Source organism: Thermobia domestica, chromosome 18 (genome assembly GCF_964235325.1).
Source record: "Thermobia domestica chromosome 18, izTheDome1.hap1.1, whole genome shotgun sequence".
Taxonomy (NCBI): Eukaryota; Metazoa; Arthropoda; class Insecta; order Zygentoma; family Lepismatidae; genus Thermobia; species Thermobia domestica.
This window is the reverse complement of record NC_137471.1, coordinates 54,127,712-54,150,774: the sequence shown is the minus strand read 5'-3', so window position 1 is coordinate 54,150,774 and position 23,063 is coordinate 54,127,712. Positions and strand designations below refer to the sequence as shown.

General features: G+C 36.1%; 1 protein-coding gene across 3 annotated transcripts in view; it reads left to right on the top strand.

The window, feature by feature from the left end:
* Positions 1–10,655: 10,655 nt before the first annotated feature.
* Positions 10,656–23,063, top strand: part of LOC145675934 (bifunctional FAD diphosphatase/FAD synthase-like) — a 199,128-nt gene continuing 186,720 nt past the window's right edge. Inside the window, exon 1 of one of the 3 annotated variants that reach the window (XM_081746746.1) lies at positions 10,656–10,924. The gene's annotated coding sequence lies outside the window, so the exon portion shown is untranslated. Of the gene's footprint in view, positions 10,925–11,037; positions 11,302–23,063 lie in introns of those variants that run through there. The other 2 variants (XM_081746745.1, XM_081746747.1) reach the window with 2 other exon arrangements.

Below are 23,063 nucleotides of genomic sequence, written 5' to 3'. Positions count from 1 at the left end.
TTTGATAAGGTATTATACCCCTTTCAATTTGGTATAACCCCTCGGGTGTAGTACGGTCACGTGATCGATGATTTGGTTTTGATGCGCGACGAGGTCTCTGGTCAATGTTCTCTAGGAATTAGGTGGAAACTTTGTCCAGGGTTCTCGTCTTATATCGCACAGTTCTTTAGGAGAATCTGATAACGTTGTATGTGGAATGAACAATAAAAACACATAAATAAGCATAAATTGTATTTTATTCATTTTTCTGGTTTCTTCTTTTTCTTTCTTATTGACAATGTTTGTATATTGAGCTGGGTTTCTTCATTAGACCGCCTCCTCTTCTTGATTGTAATGATTTGTTTCCATGTTTTGCAGCATAGCACCCGTTTGCAAAGCTTCGTATTGTGAATTCTGTAAAAAGAACGAGGAAAAAGATGATTAGTATAGAAATAGATGATGATTAAACAAATACACTTACAATGATAAATATGATAAAATTACCTTGAAGGTATATTGCAGCAGTCTACGATCATTAACCGTGGGTACTGTTGTGAACAAATATTGAATTTCACGCAGAGATTTTCCTTGGGCTTTACAGCACAAATAAAAATAAGCATAATAGCCACATACGGATGAACCAAGACTTTGCATTTGGCTATTATTATATTTATAGTACATACAATGAAGTTTTAAGAATGCAACATGTTGTGGTACATAAGGAGGAAGGCCATAGCTGTCAAAATATTCTCCAACACCACGATTATCAATATAAATTGCAATCCAATGGCTTCCTAGTTTTGTAGATGGATCTGTATTTACAATCATTGCCAGAGGTAGAGAAATCCGTGAGGGTAACTCATCGCTTGCAAATACCCCAGTAAAATGATTTCTGAACAATGGACTACCGTTTAAAGCACTAGCTAATTGTAATGTGTTCAACATCGTGAATGGAAATGATACATAACGTATACGTACCTTGTAATTTAAAAGTCCAGGATAATGTTGCGCTGGTGGTCGATCTCTAGGAGTGAGGAAAACTCCCCATACACAATACAGTTTGCAGGTGCTGCTAATTTCTCTTGGAAATGAACTTCCAATCGGATGGCTCCATGTCGTTGTAAATTCCAATAGTGACAATCTCCAGCAGAAGAATCAGGAGTTAGGTCAAATACAAACAGTGTATATCCATTCTTGTAGTCGGCTCTTGAAATTGTATTTCCAGTATTGGTAAAATGTATGCCAGAGCCTGAGAACAATGTGTGGTACGATGAAATGTAGAGATTTTCTTCAAAGTTGGGTTGCAATGGTTTTGAAGGTACAGCTTTTCCATCCACGTACAATGTAAAGAAATTAATGTTTAGATGTTGAAATTCAAATGGATTGGTGGTAATAGTTCCACTGGATGCTTCATTCGATGTAAATCCTACAATAATACGATTTGGCAATGTTCCCATAAACAGGTTATCAATAGTTTTGGATTGTATATCCTTCGGGATGGTAAATGATTTCATTTGAACCCTTGTCAGAGGATACTTTGCCGGTGTAGATTGTAAAATTTTATTGTGTGCCAATTTGACACTAGGGCTGATGCTGACTTTTTTCACCTGCAACGATGCATCTAGAATATTGATTTTTGCATTGACACCACTTTCACCGGCCATGAGACAAAAGTTTGGTTTTGCAGGAATAAGTTTCACACGTAATTCCACACCATGAATTAAAAATTTATCTTGATTAAAAATGTCACAATGAAGATGTCCAATCATATCGAATTTCATACTTTGTTTTGTCAGTTCATAGCGTTGTTGAAATCCTTTGTTCTCACTTGTGGTTGCGTTCATATGACCAGCCGTATCTTGAAACCACATTGCTGTTTGTAAATGTGTATTTTTAGCTCCATCACTATAATTGAGCAGTTTTTCCAGGTACGAACGATATGGATGATTATGTGACGGAAATGAAATCAGTTTATTGTTCAAGTAGATTTGTACTTCACTAAACATAGCATTTAGAAAATCATTGACAGGTGCAATTGCTTTATCCGTATTGATGAAGGGGGAACCATCTGGTTTCACAATTTGTGCTTGGATGTACAATAAGGTTTGTGGCAAATCAATGTATTCATCACTGCTACCACTCACTACAAATTCTATTGGTGAATTTTCAGCTATTGAACTAATTGGTTTGTAGCCAATAATACGATTGTCCAGAACACTGGTTTGAGTGGGTAATGTTGAAAAAAATGTCCAATTCACTTTTTACACATTCACAGGATTGATGATGTAAGAAAGCCATCGTTGAATTAATCAAAAATATCTGGTGACGATGCCAATGATCTCTTCTTCTTCTTATGTGATAATTTACGTCTCTTTGTAGGATTGATGGTGTTGTTGATCGTTGGAAGGTCAACCTCAAACTGAGAGCAGTCATCCCATTTTCGTTTATGATATCCACTTCCCAGCATAGTTTTCAACTTATTTTTAGCTTTTTCTTGTAAATTTGTTTTTGCCTCTTGCATACGTTGATGAAACGATTCTTCCAGCGGTTGATTCGAGATCACAACATCATTAATCATATTGGCACCTGATTTTAATAATTCTTTTCCCACAGTTTTAGCTCCTTGCTTCACAAGTGGTAACACTGAACGAAATAAGCCACCAAGGAAACTTCCAATGCCATGTCCTGCTTGATAGGGACTTCCCACATAGACGTTGCCGATACCGGATAACGCTTGTTTTTGGTAGTATTGCAAATACGGATCAGTCATGACGACGACGACGGAAATGTAGTTTTGTAGACACCGTTCCAAAGGTGAATGGCATAGGATGACCTGTGCTGTCCCTTATATCGATTTGTATTTGCTCAAAATTCATTTTTTCCACCGGAACATAATGTGCAGGATTAAAGATTTGTACTGCATGACTTCCAAAAGTATGATTCACAGGATCCATGTTGACAATTCGTAGCAAGGGTACCATTGTATCTCCAACAATGACAGATTCAATAATGTCACAGTAGACGTACATTTGTGATGGCAAGCCTAATCGTACATCCGGTGTATATTGTCCCTTTTCCATATCTTTTAAATCACTTTTCGGTTCAAATCCAAGCATTAAACTAACACTTGGTGAGATTTGTACAGAAGTATGGATTTCCTTTTTGGAATGTCTTATGAGGCATATATTATTAGTTGCGTCATGAGATATAAATAAATTGGTTTCTTTATGATGTATATTAATTGCATGAATAAGATCCCGTATATTGTTATAATAGCGAACAGGGATCGTTACAACCTTCCACGGTTCCTGATCATTACTACTTGATGATTTGTAATATATTTTATTGTTTTTACTGTTAATGTTCAGCAAAGAATGTGGATAATGAATCTCTACAATTGCCACATCCCATTTCTGGCGAAACTCTACACGTCGTTGTAATTTCGTAATATATGAAGTCAATGTATTTTCTGGAAAATAATCCATGGAACTATTACTGGGAAGTGTAACGTAAAAATCTTGATCAGGTTCCATTCTTCTTCTTCAATGAAGTTGCAGGGATCCACGAATTGAATGAGGAAGGATATCCTTTCCACTGGACGAGATACTCCTTTCTGCGACCTTTTGTTCTTGTACGTAATATTTTATCGATGAGGAACGTCGAAGGGAGCGGTACTGGTTGTAATTCTTCTCTGTAGAAAACACCATCGATGAGTTGATGATTTAAATCCTCTAGTCGATACACTGGTGGGTTTCTTGGTACAATGGCTTTTACTCTGAATATTTCCCAAGTCCAGTTCTCGAGGTAACCCTTGTCAAAGATACGTTTTGTTTTACTTATACGAACAGTATCACCAACAGATAAATCCGTATCTTGTTTTGAACGTTGTAGCTTTTTGTCGTACAAGTTATGCCACACCTCCAGTAAATTGTCCTGAGAAACGTTTGCAGGTGCCATTTTAATACTGGAATGCCGACTTTCATTGTATGCTTTTACAAGTAAAGGCAATACTTTGATGTAATTGTATGTTTGATATTTGGTAAAATATTTCCACATACGATGTTTCAATGTCTGATTAAATCTTTCTGCGATGCTGGCTTTAATATCTGGATCCTTTGTTGTAACATGTTGCACGTTGTGTTTCCTGAAAAACTTTTGTACTGTCTTGTTGGTAAATTCAGTTCCTTGATCACTACGTAGCACAATTGGTTTTCTGTCCTGGAAAATCATTTCAAATGCATTCACTATATCCTCGGCACTTTTTGATTTTAGTGGTACAGCCCACCCGTACCGACTAAACACATCAATCACTGTAAGAATATAGCGGTAATTGTTATTATAGTTTTGAAGTGATTGTAAATCATTTAAATCACATTCCCATTGATCATCAATATTGTTGACAAGATAAAAATCTCTACGGAAACGACGACGTACAGGACGATGTAACGTGTAGGTAGGTTGTTTGTTTAACCAAAGTTTTATTTTGGCTAGAGGTATAGATTTTCCTGTGGCTTGCCATAATTTCTTTGCAGTAGAAAATGATGCAGGGTGTGCTGGATTGTAATAAATGGATTTCAACTTTTTGTTCATGGTTTGTACGTTGACCATTGTGGAATGATACGTTTTCTTTTTGGTCGGACTTCTAAAACATCATCATCTTCTTCTTCTTCTTCTTCTTCGGAAGAAAATAATTCAGGTGCCGGTTTTGGTGGTGCAGATCCTTCAGATGCTGTTGTACTATTATGTTTGACAATATAGTTTAATCTTCGTGGATTACCAATCAATTCTTGAGGTGTGTTTGACGATGCAAGGTAGTTGCAAAACAATTCCCAGCCTTGAGGATTAGAATGTTTCCTCGGTCGAGTCACATCGCACATTAAATCTACAATATTGGATCCATGTAGTTTATTGTCGTTGATGTACACTGTTCCTTTATGATCCCACGTAATTGCGTCATCTTGTTTTAAACGACGGAATAGTAGTTCGGCTTTCTTACGATACATTTGTGGTATTGCGGCTAAAATTTCTTGTTTCGTGCTATCGTCAACATTCGGAACGTCACCATCAGGTTTCATTGATGTAATTGTAAGTGGTATTGGTTCTTCTTGTTTACGTATCACATAAAGATATTTCTGTAATATTCTATTGTACTGATTCCATTTTTCTTCATCACTTGGATACGATGTATTCAATATAGATTGCATTTCACGATCGAGATTAGATTCTCGATTTTCACTCACACGGGATGATGATGCATGCATTCGTTGAAGCATTTCTGGTGGCACTAAAACCATCTTCTTGCTATGTTCCATGATGTTTATTGTTTAAACAAAATACTGGATAACACACTTCCTACAATAGGTGCAAGTAATGCAGGTAAGAATCCTCCTTGTTGTACGGCTAAATGTTTCTTCTTTTTATCCAATGATTTTGTATTGTCTACGAGATAGCGGAGCGTGTTCTTGTAACGCTTTAATCTTGACTTCTGCGCACTTGTCAGTGGAACATTGCCTTTTAAGACATTATAACAACATTCACAAATACTATGAATTAATGAAGCATCTGCATTGGCAATAATAGCTTTACGCAATCTTGGTTTAGCTTTGTGCAGAGCACGTAGCAGATCAGCGTGTTTCACTGTAGGAGACATCGTGACAGACTAAGTCATTCTTTTCACATGCACAATAATTTAAACATGTTTTGTTGGTACGTAAACATAATGATGCAGATCGTCGGGAAAAATATTTGTACGAAATCGCATTTCATCGGGTGTATCTTGTTTAAGATCCATCAGTAAATAGCCATGTGGATTTCTTGTTGCGTCTGCATAACTTTCTTGTAGAAACAGTGGATGTTCAGGCATGATTTGATAACTCATATGCTTGATTTGTGACTTGTCACGTGGATTTTTAAACAACACCAAATACGAACAATTTAAACTCATATTTCTATTTGCTTTACTTTGATGAAATACATTTTGTGTTATAAAAATCACACTAATATTTCGATGATGTGATCCTTTCGTGAACATATCAACAATATCACGATTCACTTCTCGCATATGGTCATCAATAATAATCAAATGTGGTCCATCTTGAGGCTGAAAATCTTTCATTCGTGGAAGTCCTTCGTGAAATTCTACTGGAACCGGCATTGTTGCATACACGTCTTGCCATTCTGCATAATACCAATATATCTTACGAAATTTTGCATTGATCATGGTTGGGAGATGTGACAGTAATCGCTTCACAAAATACGTTTTTCCACACCCACTAGGCCCTGCGAGAATACAGGTAAATGGATGTTTCCACTGTGTATCCATGATGAACACTAACACCTTGTTTCAAAAATGATGCGTATTTAAAGCGAGTACAAATATTTTTGTTTTAGTTTGTAAATTCTTGCACTCACTGGTGTGAAAAGGAAAAATCCGTTCATCTGTTTATTGAATAGTTGAAAACCGTTTATTTGTTAATCGAATAGTTGAAAACCGTTTATTTGTTAATCGAATAGTTAGAAACCGGATAAAGTTTAACGGTTAACCGTGAAAGCTGATCACTGATTTAAATTCTAATTGAAAATTTTTCGTTTGAAATTTGTTTTGAAATTTGTTTCAAAAATTTTTGTTTGAAAATTTTTTGTTTCAAATTTTTTTCAAATTTTTTCGTTTGAAATTTTTTTGTTTGTAAATTTATTGTTTCAAAATTTTTTGTTTGAAAATTTTTCGTTTCAAATTTTTTTGTTGAAAATTTTTCGTTTCAAAATTTTTTTAGTTTCAAGATTTTTGTTTAAAAGTTTTCGTTTTCAATTTTTTGTTTTGATTTTTTTAGTTTGAAAAGTTAAAAAAAAAAGTTTTAAATGCCAAGAATCTTGTTCAAAGTTTTCACCTAATTCCTAGAGAACATTGACCAGAGACCTCGTCGCGCATCAAAACCAAATCATCGATCACGTGACCGTACTACACCCGAGGGGTTATACCAAATTGAAAGGGGTATAATACCTTATCAAATAGGATACATTGAGTCCCGTCCATACCTTATAACCTTATCAAATAGGATAAATTGAGTCAATAACCGAACACGTGGTTGTACTTAAAATTTTGACAATAGGAACACCGAAACATATTGAGGTTTGGCAATGCTGCTTGTCGACTCGCTCTCCTCTGGTCGATTCGAAATCGACTGGCAATTTTAAAGATGTCCAAGCAAAAAGTAATTGGTACAATTTGCGGTGTTATAGCAGAAGAAAATAGAATCGACCACAGAAAATAGAACGTCTTTCAATTCAGTTGCTAGTTGATTAGTCGCTTTCGATCAACAAGCGGTTAAGTTGAAGTCCTGTTTACACGGTCGATTAAGTTGAAAGTGACGTCAATTCAACTGAATCGAACGCAAATCGACTAAGTGTAAACGCCCCATAAGTGTTTGTAAGGACTATGACCTGACGAAAGAAGTACTACTGAAAATTGGGTCAATGGCAATCTACATCAGCACAACACCAACGATGGTGCATCCAGTTCCAGCGCCTCGGCTAGCTGCGACGTCATCGATTATGACATTTCAATTCAACTGATTCACAAATCAGATGAGTTGTTGATGGATTTTATTGTAATTTAAAGTCATGTACGTTGCTTGTTAAATCTTCAGCGAATAAAATTCAAATTTTACTATAACTCACTTATAATCCCACACACAAAAAAGGGTTTAAAATCCACAATGTGTGTTTAGGTTAGCAATTCAAAATCTAGCCATTTTTGCGTAGAAAAGTTTGTTTCTGACGGCCATCTAGCCTATTTTCTTCAGAGGTTGTTGGCAACACTACATAAGAGATGCGCGTGCTCACTGTTGCAACACGTGGTACAATTGTACCAAATTCAGCCCTTTTTGTCATTCATCCCCCCGTTGGTACCACGCTGGCATTTTCAGCTCCTTTTGTGAAAAAGTTGGTACAATTCTACCCAATTCAGCACCATAGATACCGCTGTGACTTAAAATTATTAATAATGTGTTGTGATGTCTTTCAGGGAAGGTTCTAGGCATGGGCGGCGATTAGCGGGGGCAAGAGGGGGCAGTTACCCCCCACTTTTTTGAAGTGACTCCTTAATGTATATAGTTTCATTTGGAAATGTAAAGGTTTTCTATGTACTACTGGTTCATAGAAAAAATGGTGCCATATAATATTTACTGTTGTGTGAGTACATATTGGTTATTTGTCTTCCCGTGGAGTTAAGATAGCTACAGGAATTGCATTTTAATTGCAATCCAAAGCAAGTAATATTGCAATTGCTTATTTCTTTAAATGTCGTAGCATATGCTTGTAGTATTTACTGTCTTTCATTTTCTAAGAGTAGTAACATACATTTAATGGCATGTGTGGAATTAAAAATGTAAGTTTTTCATTAATCCCCAGTTTCAATATAACTTCTACAAAACAAGGTTCATTACGTATTACTATGATTAATTTATCCTTTCCATTTATTTGTTTCGCAAATTTGTTATTAAGTAGTCTAATCACAATTTTCCAGACTGAATTTTAAGATGTTCATGAGCAAGGAATAACATCTCTTCTTACAATTTTATTGTTTAAGACTACAAAGGGCTAGTACCTACTTGCGTTGCTCTTGTCAATTTACTTAATAAAATATGGAATACGATATACGATATTTTAACTGAAAAAGATAGTATCCTATTAGTTATACAACCTTTCGTCGAATATCCAGATCATGTCTTGCCCCCTTACTTTTAACGTCCAATCGCCGCCACTGGTTCTAGGACACTGGACCGGTTTTACATTTCTTTTTACAGATGTCAGTTTACTTACCTTATATTCTTCTTACAGTGTATTATCCTCCTTCGGTCGTGAAGTAAGCGAGAATACCGTAATAATTTATATTTCAATGTTTTATTATAACGTTTTATTTATTTTTCTTACATGACCATAATACTGTTTTGGTTTATTGGTCACTTTGAAATAGAGGCGCGTTTGGTTTCCGTACAATACATACCGATTATAACTGTTTCAGTGTTGCCAACCAATTTTTCGAAAAATCAGGAAAATTCTTATCCAAAATCCAGGAAAAATCCAGGAGATACAACTTAATATCTAAAGATGTTAATTAGGATGATTATTTTTTTTTTTTTTACAAGGCAAACAGTGAACCCATCAATGATTATACTTACCAATAAAAGGCTAATCATCTTTATCTACCTACATGTCAACATTGACTCTGCTGGTCAGAGAGCGATTCACAGGGCTCCTAGCATGAGTTGTTAAAAGTGAGACTTCTTGTGTGCAGCAATCCTTGCAAAGTTTGGGTATCAAGTCTATCTGTTTCGCTTTTATCAAATTTATGTTTGAAAACACTTTTTTTTTTCGTTTTACAGTGACACTTGAGGAAAGCAGAGCAAAGACATAACGAATGTGGATAAATTCGGAAATATTAACTGGTTAGACTATTTACTTTTTTTACTAACAAGCATCAGAGACGTCATTTAGGATGGCGGGGAGGGGCAATTGCCCTTCCTGAGTTGGAGATTTATACTGATTTTATCAATAGAATAGTAGTGAATCAATGAAATGTGCGAAATTTTACTTATATCAAAGGGTCTATATAATACCCCTAAGCAAAATCTGAAATGACGCTTCTGACAAGCATCCAAAAATCTTGAACGGAAACAACATTTTCAGTTTACAAATCTGTGTTTCGCAATAACCGCCATTCTGTGTCTACTTGTTACAATTTACTCTATTCTATATCATTAGGAAAGTCAGTTACGAGAAGAGCAATTGATTGTGCCGATTTCATCTAATTTGATGGCCTAATCATGTTTCATGACGGTATCTCTCCAATGTTTCATGACGGTATCATGAAGCGTATCTCTCTCTCGAGTTGAGTTGAGTTGAGTTTAACGTTTTGTTCAACAGCAAGGCTATGTGAGACGTGGACTTACTAATTAACGTGGAATCCGAACTACACAAGGTCCCACCGGGAATTGAACCCGGTTATTCCATGCCAAAATCGTCTACGCTAACCGCTTAGCCACAGAGGAGCTCATATCTCTTTCGAATTTAATGTACTGCTTCAATATATAGTTCAAGACACCTGAGTTTAAAATCTTGCAGTCCTAATTTGGGAGATTTCTTGATGCCATGGATAGGGAAACTTTTGCTGCAAAGTACATTTCATCTGTAGATAAGAATTCCTTTTGGTTTCTGAACTCTACATTTTCTAAGAGTTTTCGGATCATGCGCAAAACCAGGAGTTTTCAATATTTTTTTAAAGAAAAATCAGTAGACCAGGAGATAACTTGAAAAACCAGGAAATCTCCTGGAATATCTGGAGACCTAGCAACACTGAACTGTTTTCCCTTTTAATTTGCGGCCTCTGTTATACTTCCTAGGTGAAAAAAGTCATCTACTTCCACGGTTGTTCTGGGGACATTCTCCCCACCCCCTCTTCCAAGAGTCCAAATCAAGAAACTGCTCTTTTTAAAATCCATGGGACCTATTTGGACGTTTTTAAAAAGAGCAATTTCTTGATTTGGACCCTTGGAAGAGGGGGGATGTTCTAGAACTTTACCTCTTTTAGCTTCATGTTATTGAGCCATAAATAATGAATTCAGCCCTTTTTGTTTGAATTTGGTACTATTTTTCAGCCCACTCTAGACCTAGGACTGTGGCAACACTGCGCGTGCCAGCGGTACAACTACAGGACAGAAAGATATGTAATTATGTTATGCTATACAACAATTCAATCAATGAGCGCTAAACAGGAAAGTGACAACGCATTTTTAGTTCTATAATACAGAAAAAAAAAATGCACATAGAAGGAAAAATCAATTCGTCATGACAACTTATTCAAATACACGTAACTTTCCACGTATAGCCTTTCATTACCTAATACTTCTAAGATAATTTTTGAGATATTTTTATCAGGGATAGTCAGGTAAGATATTCGCAATAGAGTATGCTTCACTAATTGCCGTGTGACGTAGTAACTGCACAAACTGTACCAGAAATTCGCGTAAACTGCTTACAATTCTCTTGCGGCAAGCGATATTTTCGTGACAGGCGCAAAGGTTATTCAAGAACTGAAAACAAACGATAGGGATTATGCGTTATCATAGTTCCAGTGCGCATCTTGAAAAATATAGAAGGAAGATATATATGCGTGGAAGCGCTTCTTATCTGCTTGTGTTGTTTGGTTCGTAAATTAATATTCGGCTTACCACAGAATGCTTTGGTTAACGTATCGCTGTGTTAAAATTGTTGCTGATCGTTGTGTGATACAGAGTTTTGCTTTAGGATCACAGTTTTCTCATGGTTTGTTTTATATATAAATGAATTTGCTTTAGTTTTTTTTTTTTTTTTTTTTTTTTTTTTTTTTTTTTTGCATGTCTGAAGCTATAACTACTAAACTACGTATAGTCTAAAATATGGTGTCAAATTTATACCACGGATAAACTCATTTCGACCTTTGTACCGCAGAGTAGGTCCAGATTTTCAGGCTTAAAAACATTGTCATTTATGTGGAAATTCACTGTCACTACCTTAGAAAGTGTTTTTCAAGAATTTCTCGGTGCACGTTCAGTTCAGAACTTCACCATTTTATGCGTAAATACGGCGTCTAGGAATATGCCATAAAAACTACAGTGTAACAACCACAAACCAACCTGTGAAAGGTGGCTACTAAAAAGTCGTACTATCTAGTTGAATCAGTGCAGGAGCACAGCAGGGGATCCGAGAAGGTGCGTCCGGTTAGTGAGAAGGTGCGTCAGCGATGGTGGGTATATGCGTAAACGAGGATATCGCTAAAAGCATTGGATTAATCCCTTTCTTCACACATTCACGGCGATTATTTACCTGTACCCCTGTACGGTTTATACAATTCCGACACTGCCTTCAGGAAACTAAGTATGGACAACTGACTCTGTATTAGAAGATTTGAGTAAGTACTCTAATATATAACCGTTCATGTTCTGACTTTTTTCCACGACATCAACATGATGTTCATATTTGAAGAAGTAATTGTTACTCCAATTCTTTATTTTCAATTTACCTTCGTATATTTACCACACTTTCTGCCTAATTTCAGTAATCCGTGTCTCTCCACAAAATATAATAATTCCTGTTCCTGACCAACATTCATGTTATGAAATTGAAAATCGAAATACCTCATGGATCTTGCTATTAATAGAGGTAACCAATTGCTTCATTACACCCTAATGTCTTAAAATAGTAGCAAGAAGACGCAGCACATTAAACCTTTTAGTTTGTACGAATTCCACGAAGAAATATGCGATTCACCATTTCTTTCGTGTAAATTTTAAGTATTTTTCATATTTGTTAACCTACTCTGCGGCACTTAACCCCCTTATTTCTTTGTGGACATACTATCTTAATGTATTCGACACTTTTTCTTTTGACTTAAGGCATACATACCGTACTTCGCGCAGTTAAAGTTCCTGAAATAATTGTTTCAAAACTAAAACTCTTTCACTAATCAGCGATACCGGCTTACTATCTGGACCATAGGGTAAAGTGGACAGTGATAAGGGAAATGAATGAGAAAATTAGAGGGGAACAGGAGAACCGCGAGAAACCCCATGCAAACAGTGCTTGTCCACCACAAAGTTCACTTGGCGCGAGCTGGGATCGAAAAAAAAAAAAAATGAAACGAGATCTTTAAGTTTTACGTCCCATGATTATGCTGGTGAGACTAAAGGAGACGGTGATGATCAGAGATGAGTGAAATGGTGGATTAAAGAAAGTGGGAGGAAACGGGAGAACCCCGAGAAAACCCACGAGCACGGTGTTTGTCCAACACAAAGTCCACACGGCGCGAGCTGGGATCGAACCAGGAACCCGAAGCACCGGAGGTGAACGCTCTATCATTGCGTTACTGTGGCCCAAAATATGTTCTTCTCTTATATGCGTGCCGTTAGCACACCAAGTACGTACAGATTTTTATTCCTTTGCAGTTAACATGCTGTAAATAATATGCTTTCGCACTCATACGTTGTATTAGCTATGTTTTCAAACTTATATGACCTAAAAAAAAGAGCGAAAACGATCCAAACTGTACTATGTTGTCACTGCAAGGTAGCTTTTCATCAGGGCACTGAGAAACTGGAGGGTCAAAGCGTGGGTGCACCCATAGGAAGAGAGAAAATATATTAATTCACAAATGAAGGGTAGTGTTTAATCTGTAGCCGGAGAACATGTAAGTCATCTTTGAATAGAAAATCAGCTTTTTAAAAAGTATGCTACATTATTACGCAATTGTAATGCAAAACTAGCGTGTAATGATCACCTAACACAAGCATTTGAGTTTTTTCTTTTTTTTTTCCCCTTTATGCGCATACCAACCGTTACTGTCGCTAACGTGCCTGCTCCTACAGATGCACTTCCGCGCTCCAGTGCGAGCTACCTAGCTTTGGACTTGTTTGAATCAATAGATGCAAAGTTAATTTGTAGTAAGCACAGGTTGGTAGTGATTCTATACTTATTTTTCATGGCAGTCGGCAAAGAAAAAATGCGCAGAAAACATTAGGAGACAATTAATGAAAGAATCGTACTTTTTGAATAGTTATTTCTGGTAGTGGTACTCAGCTTTATCTGGTAGCGTGGCAAGTAGTGTATATATGTGCACTGGCCAACAAAATACTGTAGAAAGTATTTAGAGTATTAGAATTTTGTTTAATTGTTGTATCAGTTTGACCCTGTATTGCCCATTCCCCTCCACGGTACTGTAAGTACAACCATATAATAATGCCATTAGTCGATGTTTAAAACTCTATCTACAATTACTTAAACTAATATTACTTTAAGCGTAAGTTGCATTGAAGTCACCTTATTTTATATCAGTAAAATCAAGTAAAGTAAATAAATAAATAAATAAAAAAGAAACATGATAAATGACTCTGGCAGAAGACCGCGAAACTTCAGTTGAATACAGCAAGATCCGTCTGGATTTTACCATTTTGATTAATGAGTACTTCATGAAGTTCATAAGGCCCTTGCTAACATCAGTTGATGTTTAACAACGGTCTTCGTTACTAGTTTATTTATCTGCTGAATCGGCACATCTCAGCAACTGCTTGTCGTGCACAGTGCTGGATTTAAGTTTGGCGGGGCCCTAAGCTACTGAAGATAATGGGGCCCCTTTATGTGCCCAGATGAACGTAGAAACTCTATGTACAGAAATGAAACCCTATATACAAGTGATATTTTAGGAAGCGGGCTAGCAGAAGTAATCCCATTGCTTATATCATAAGAGGCTCACAACACGAAGCACTCATGTTATATGTAGATTTTATTTTAGTTATTATTTTTCTTATATTTTGGAAATGTACATTCGATTTTTCCTTTAATTTGTAGGGCCCTCAAGAGAGGGGGTCCTAAGATATAGCTTGTTTAGCTTATACGTAAATCCGGCACTGGTCGTGCAACATATAAGCTAATTATGAGGTATGCTGTAATCAGAACAAGTCAGTTTCTCTCCTTACTACTCCATTGTTTAGTTATCAATGAAAATATACGTTCTGCATTAGAATTATGTGCTGGCATGCTGAATTTTTGGCAGTTACTATTTCTATTCTGAGGAATTGTCCACGGCTCACTCGCTCTTCCAAAAGAACCGGCTTGTTTGCGAACGATACATCACTGCTACAGTGTGTAGTTACAGTTCTTTCATGAGGGCATGAAGCGTGAGTAGGATACCCTCTTTAGTCTGAATGTCTGGAAGCTCTAGTGCAGACATTGATTTTCGCGATTCAATGCATTGTATGAACAATATCAAATTGAAAAGACGAATATACAAAAGGTACTCAAAAAGTTTTGTACAATGGGCCATAACATTTTTAATAGTAGCACTAGGATTATGAAACTGTGTCTGTGCATGTACAAATAGAAGAGCTTTGCAATTTGAACACATTATGGTGGTCGGGTTCCACTTCTTAAACTGTAGGTCCGCGTTTCACATAGCCTCGACGCTAAACACCAGTCCAAACAACTGTCATTTCTAAATGTCCCGCTAAGACCTCAGCTTGTTACATTTGCCTGGGATCACTTTGAGCTGGGGAAAGAAATCAGCTCGTATCCAACTAAAAGAGCATTCTGACTTTGGTAGTTACCACAAGCATTTGACTAGAAAAATTTTGTTCGTAGACATTCCAGCAACGACTTTGGTCATTTCGGCAAAAATTATTGCCTTCTTCAGCACCATATCTTTTCAGAAAACTAACATTGATTGTAGAAATACATTTCATTATCTTTTTTCTAATCACATTACTTTTCTTATTTCTAATAGTCCTTCATTCTTAACGGACAGCTTTCAATAACTCATATCTATAATACGGGTAGATTTTTTTTTTTTTTTTTTTTTTTTGGCCTGGCAAACATGTGTGTATTACTACGGGACAAAATTATCCCTTTTATGGTCATGGACTGTCCCCCCCGTAACAATTTAATATCCTCTTGGTAACGTACAGGAATTTTTCTCAGTTCATTGTTATTTACCACAAAGGAGAGGGAGGGGAGAACTTTCAGCAGCTTGAAAATAAATCTGGGTTACAGTATTACAGTCACAAAATCCATTTCCCACAAAATGTCTTTGTCGTAAGTCAAGATCACCACTCAGAAACGGAACTTTGCAAGTTGAATTTAAAATTAGCCTTTATGTGTCCACAAATTGCTTTCTACTGGATGTTCAAGGTGCTTTTACTTTTAGTACAGTCAGTATGCAATTTTAGGTATTTTCGTAGGGAATGGTACGTACTTGGAGAAAATAACCGCACATCCAGCAGTATATTTTGCAACACATGCCCCTATAAACAAATTCTCCAGGAATTCTTTTGTTTCATTATTAAAGGGGATATTTCCTGTTATCACCAATAATTCGACCCTGAGGGAGGTACAGTAGCCTATTTTGATATGAGCTTAATTTATAGGTATTTATAACTAATGTTATTTACATATACTACATTCCACATGAGCTGAGAATAATCTAAAATTGTATAATTTCTCTGTAACGGACATTTCTCATTTATGGACAAATAACCGTGTTCCATCACGCCATTAGTGTCCGTTATTCAGAGGATTCACTGTATTTACTTCGTAATCTTGAATTCTTTGTTAAGAACTGACACAGGGTATCATAATCGCTATCATAATTGCCATAAATAGTATTTCCAGGCATTCTTCACTTTACATAATTGAACAAATTTCTTTTCTTCCTTCCTTCTTTTTTCTTTCGCTTTTTTTTTTATCTTTTTAAATAGAGGTAACTAAATTGATTTCCTGTGCTTTTGTTTGTGGCTTTGGTACATTTTCTCAGGTACATTCATATCCAAAATTATTGTCGCATGTCTATAAATATGTTGTTGTAGGAATATAATTTGATAACAAATTCGCCCGGTATTTCTTATAATGTTAGTATGTGTTTAATCGGCAAAGGCATGTATGTGGCAAATTTCATGTCGAAAGAGCAGTAAATAAGAACAATAAAACGAAAATAAAATTTTCTTGTCCATTTAGCAACATTTCGTTTTACTCATTATAATTTTCGTATTTGTAATTCTTTTCCTATGAAATTTACCACAAATATACATTTCCCGATTATACCCTGCAAAATCATTATCAAATTATATTTCAACAACAAGACAGTTATAGATATTTTGGACATGAATGTACATCCTGCTCACTTTCTACATGAATCGAGGTCAGTGCTGCATAGGTCGTCATTGTTAGGAACTTACATTTTTGTGCGCCTTGGGTGCACGAAGTCCTGGGTTCGATTCTCGGTGGAAGAGCCTTGCAATTTAAACATATCATATTAGTCGGATTCTATTTTAAAGTGTAGGTTCGAATTTTACATAGCCTCGACGCTAAACACCAATCCAAACAACAAACCAACTATCGTTTCTAAATGTTTCACTAAGACTTCAGCTTGTTACATTTACTTGGAATCACTTTGAGCCGAGAAAGGAAATCCGCTCGAATCCAAGTAAATTAATATTCTGACTTTCATACTCATCATAAGCAGATGACTGGGAACATTTTGATCGTAGACATTTCAGCAACGACTTGTTGTTTTCATTAGTAGTGCCCATAAAGCGGAGATGTTTCGCTTTTTTTTTTTTTTTTTCTGAAGCAAGCCAAATACCTGTACCTCAATTCTATAGCCAGTCATCACACTTCAATGCAGTCTTTCTCAGGGAAAAGGTATTATTTTAATAATTGTAGGTAGCACCACTACTATTTCTGTAAACTGGAATTGCTAATCAATAATTTGAATCTATTGACAGTTGTTTTCTGCGAATTGCATTATCTCTGAATGGTTGCTGCGATCGAAAGTCATAGAAAAAAAGTTTACATAGTGAGTAACTTGTTTCGAGACCTTGGAGTTAGAGTGAAATTGTAACTACTCCATGTGAACTTGCAGCTGTGATCTGTATCATAAATATTATGATATTCAGGTTGTTACAATATTTTGTTCACAGATATTCTTCAGTATATGTGACTGAAACTATGTAAATTCTGAAGTCAGTCACTATCATGAGAGAGAGATATTTCGAACGTCGCAAACCTTTTCAAATATCTGGTCTTTCGAGAAGCAGGCTAACTTTTATAGTTTGTCAAATAGGCAATATTAGGGCTATATGTAATATATTAATTAGTAAATATTACAGATAGCAAGCATTATGTTTACGGTTAATACGAGGTGTATTCAAAAAGTATCGAATCTGGTTGGCAAAAATACATTTATTGATTTGGAAATCCGAAACACCAATCCCCTTGAAAGTAGTCTCCTTGGTAATGCACACAATTCTCCCAGCGCTCCTGCCATTGTTGGAAACACTTCTAGAACGCAGTTTTTGCAATGGTGAGCAACCGTGCCGTCGCATTCCGCATGATGTCTTCTCTTGACTCAAATTGGGCCCCTTTTAGCAGCATTTTCAACTTGGAAAATAACCAAAAGTTACACGGAGCCATGTTGGATGGGATGATTAGGAAGCTTGACGATACACACGAATGGTGTGTTCGGCGATGAAAGCTTGAATCAAATTTCGCGGACACTCTCCTCATTCCGAAATTCTTGTTCAAAATTGAATACCGATCTGATTGAATGGTTTCCACTGGGGTAGTGACAAGCTTTTGACGAAATTTGATGCAATATCGCTGCTCAAGTTTTTCTGTTGTTTTACAAAAAAAGCTGATATCCGACGACTGCTCACTACACGTCTTCACTCGATGGCCGACTGCCAGCAACTGACGCTTTGTGTGGGCAGGAAAAAGTTCACGACTGCGCATAAGTGTCTCCTCTATATCTAGACTGAAGAAACTTTCCTGCGCTTCATTTAAAGAAATACCTGAAAAAATAAGGTTCGATACTTTTTGAACACACCTCGTATATACAACACGCGAAGACGCAGATCACGTTTCCAATTTACACTTTTGTTAATAATTTTATAAAATAATTATCTTCAGTTCCAGTGAAACTGATGGGAATTATTCAGGTACAGTAATTTCCCTTTGTACTGGGAGGATGAGGCTTGGTAAGTTCAGTAGACCACTCATCTCTCGTGCGAAGAATTCCTGGTTACAGGGGCGGATCCAGGACAACTTCGGGGGGGGGGGTTTGTCATACTGCTACTTTTAAGGGCTCCAAACTTTAAGATGGGTTTTATTTATAATTTATATATATATAAAATAAGAGTTTCCTCTTCTGGGGGGGGTGCGATGGCTCTCCCCCCCGGATCCGCCCTTGCCTGATTGCATCCTAGACTACGTGAGTTTGTGGTGGACAATATACTGTTGATTCTGTCATTTTCCCGTTTCCTCTCACATACACATCAAATTATTCACTGTCATTCACTTTTGTTAATCATCCGTCTCCTTAAACCTAGGACGTAGTTGTGAGACACGGAACTGAAATATTTCATTTTTATTTATTTGTTTAGTACTGATCCTCAGTCATTACAGCAGTAACTGATCCATATTTATAATTATAAATTAGAATCTTGAATTCATCATCCTGGATTTGTGTTAACATTCTATATCAATTGGGTTCTACATCTCGTTTTCCTCAATATGACTTTTCTACCAGTTATTTTGATTTCAATAATTTGCATTTATGATTGTCTCTTTTAGACTAAATACATAACTATAATACGTAAACATGGTTGGCAAAAACTATGTTTAAAAAAAATTTGGTTTAAGTAGATTTGCTTTTTTTTGTTTGTTTGTTTGTTTGTTTGTTTGTTTAGATTACGTATTGATAGGAATAGGCTTGTTTGGTTCGTCTTTACTTTGTTATTATTAGTTGCAAAGCTCGCTCACATTTCAGGTAGTGACATCATTTTAATGTATAGGTATAGAGATTGACTTTGACCTGAAGTTAACGAAAACCTTTCTGTAAAGAGGAAATTAACGTATTTATCCCAGTGAAATACCGATTTTAAAGAAACTGTAAAGTATAGGCAGTATGTAGGCAATATGGAACAAAATAGCTAAAACTAATTTTCCTTAAATTGAAGCAAAGGTTCTTCAAATGAACTTCAGCATGTTCAAAGTTTTATCATATTTCTAAGATATAGGCATTTTGCCTAACATCCAATCTCTACCTTTAAGTTTACTTTGAGGCCAGGAGAGATTGTGTCCGAATACCAGGCATTGTAACTTCATTAGTTCTGGCTGATTCTCTTTTCCGATTTAGAGGCTATTGCTAAGAGCTATAATCAGATCACAGATATCCACAGTTACTTAGGCATGGAAAATAATTTACTTTACCTTACAGTAGGTTTTAATTTCTCGCCTCTTGTAAACACACAAAAATTTCAGTAACATTCATAAAGATTTTGTAGTTAAAGTGAATTCTTAAATTTAACGTATCATAGTCATGTACGTTAGCTTAACGTCTTCAATTGGCGCGAACGATGTGTACTGTCGATATTAGTTGCGTTGAATAAGAACAAATTATGGTGTCTCAAAGGAGGTAAGTAAATTTTGTGTTCGTTTATGAATTTTCTACCTATATAATAGTAAATGCAAGGAAATTATGCTAATATAACGGGTACATTGTTTAAATTGGAGGAAGCGAGTATATTAACGAAACCAAATTCATATGGGATATTGAATCCCAACTTGAATTCAGTATGGGATATTCAAAGGTCTGCCTTGTGATTATGAAGATGTAGAAGCGCTGAGGATCGATACTAATAAAAATTACTATACCTGAGCAATCCCGTTCAGTTTCACTTGAATTGAAGAAAATTTTTCAGGAACAATATTTTTCATTCTAATTCTCGAATTTGTTGTAAGTAAAACAGAATATATATTCGAAATATGTATTCTTTCACAAGAGTGAAAACTGAATATAAGTTTGAAAATAATGTAGCTTTTGTAATAGACAAAATAAAATTATTCCACGTAATTACCGGACTACTTCGTGTGACCAATATTTAGTCATTATACTGCTAATATGTACAGTATGTATATGTCCCTGGGTATGTATTGTTTTTAGTATGGTTTTGTTCTGTACATTTACTGTGCGTTGGTGTGATAGACAACATCGTATCCGTCGGTTTTCTTGGAGTATCCCCATTTCCTCCTACATCCTCGTTCCACTAATTATTCCATCATCATTCACTTGCCTTAATCATCCGTCTTCTATTGCCTGAAGGACATAACCGTGGGAAGTTAAACTGAAAAAAAAAAAAAAAACTTTTCATTTCATTTTTCTGTGGTTTGTGACGAAGTCAGTTGAAACGTTCTGTTGTCTAAAGCTGCCATTATTGGCAAGTCACTTACCACAGCTGAGAAGCTTCCATGCTCCACAGTCTTCCTCTGACCTCTTCGTCTTCACGTAAGATTTCTGTGTTTTGATATTGTCCATTAATTGTAGTCTCTTCGCCCCTCTCCTTCTCTTTCCTGCACCATACCTTCTAGCACGTCCCTCATGATACAGTTCTTTCTTATCCAATGTCTCAACCAGTTTCTTTTCCTCTTCTTAATAATATCTAAAATTGTTCGTTTCTCCCCTACCATTTCTAAGACCCTCATTCGTTTTTCACTCGACCCAGCTAATTCTCTACATTCACATTTTGAAAGCTTCCAGGCATTTTTCATCATTTTTCCGTAATGTCCATGTTTCTGACCCATACAATACAATACTCCACACGAAGCGTTTTATAAATCTTTTTCTCAACTCTTTATGTAAGGTCCCACAAAATAGTACTAGTAAACTATAATTTATCATTCGAAATACGATACCGTAGTATGTATTTAGGACATGCCATGTATGAGATTAAAATAAAGTCTTTACTTATTCCAAGGAGAATAGTAATCATTTCGAATCACATTTACCGAGCGAAGTAGCTCAAGTGGTAGAGCGTTGGCTTCGCATTCGGGAGGTCGTGGGTTCGAATCCCGCTGCCGACCATCCTGACTGAGGTTTTCCAGGGTTTCCCTCAGTCCTACCAGGCAAATGCCGGGATGGTACCTACTAAACAGGCCCTGGCCGATACCTTCCCAAATCCTTTCCATTGTTATTATTGTTGTTGAATATCCAGTGTAAAATGGCCTCTGAGCTGTATCTGGAGATTGTTAAATAAATAAATAAACATTTTATTTCGTTTAAGTTGCATTAGGAGTGTACATTTTAATGCCATTCTGCAGAAAAGTTACAACTGCTCAAGGTTCAGAATGAGTAATTAGCAAGTTTGTTAATGAGAATTGATTGCTAGGAACAAAACATTTCTGTGTCAAGATCCATACTAATTTCATGACGGGCTTGAAAAAGACAGCAGATTGACTTTGAATCTATTATCACTCTTTGTGTAATTGGAATAGTTGATGGGAAGTGAAGACTTCCCGACGACGATAATTATTATTGTTATTAACTCACTATAGTCCCCACATAACAAAATATTTCTGAATAAAACAGAGCTTGGCTTGATGAGCAAAACATTTGTAAGCCGTCTAGCAGGTCAGAACTCTTTTGGACTAAACAATATTTATAATTAATTCATTTGCACATCATTACACAGGGTGTTTAGCTTGATAGCATGTTTGCAGTCATTACACACTTTCTTACACCTATATACATGGTGATTGCATGGTGTGTTTTCTTATATTAACCTCACAGTCAGTATCTTAAAAGTTTATATTTCTGTTTTATATAAGATATTCCTTCTTCTCTTACAGAGAAATGGAACTCATAATTGTAGTACTATACTGTTAAAAAAATAAGTGAAATAGTTACTTCTTTCATTACATCTGTAAAGCTAGGTTGCCATGCTGCAAGAATCTTGTAGCTGACATTTAAAAACATCTTACAACCCCATTTTCTTATTTACTGTTTACACAGTACAACTTTCTGAAAACAACAAAGATATCTCTACCCATGCAGCACTGCACTCTAGTGGACAAATAGTGAACCACCTCATTAGAAACGTGTATTTTGATGCACTTCCCCTCCTCGTTCAAAAGAATCCATCGTTTCAGAAGCGGCGAAACTTTTTTTCTTTCTTTCTTTATGTCAGTGGGAGGGCGATACCAGGTAGCAAGCAAGACGACCCAGAAAGTTGCACATGGTTTGACTCCTTGCAAGATGAAAAAAATGTTGCATGTCCCTTTCAAGGCTGTTTACGTGGAAAAATATTGTAGGGATGCAAGATTTTTTTTTTTTAATGACTAAAGATTCTTGCGGCATTTTCGTGTATAGTTCTGTAGTCTTGTTCACCAATTTAAGTTACTCAGATAAAGATTGAATCACTTTATAAACACATGGTAGAAAGATCCCAAAATTGTAATAAGACCTCATGATCAAGATCTTAGGAAGGAGATCGTTTACTTTGCAAATATTGAGGAACTCTATGTAAGATAGAATACACTTATTCAGACACCGCATGGAGTTCCTCAATATCTACAAAGTAAAGGGCATCTATCCAAAGTTCTTGTTCAAGAGGATCTTGCTATTGCTTCAGAGCCCTTGCACTTAAACTGCAAAATGTGTCTATATAAATTGATTCGATCTTCATTTATGTTACTTAAGGTGGTGAACAAGGCCACAGGATAAGTGG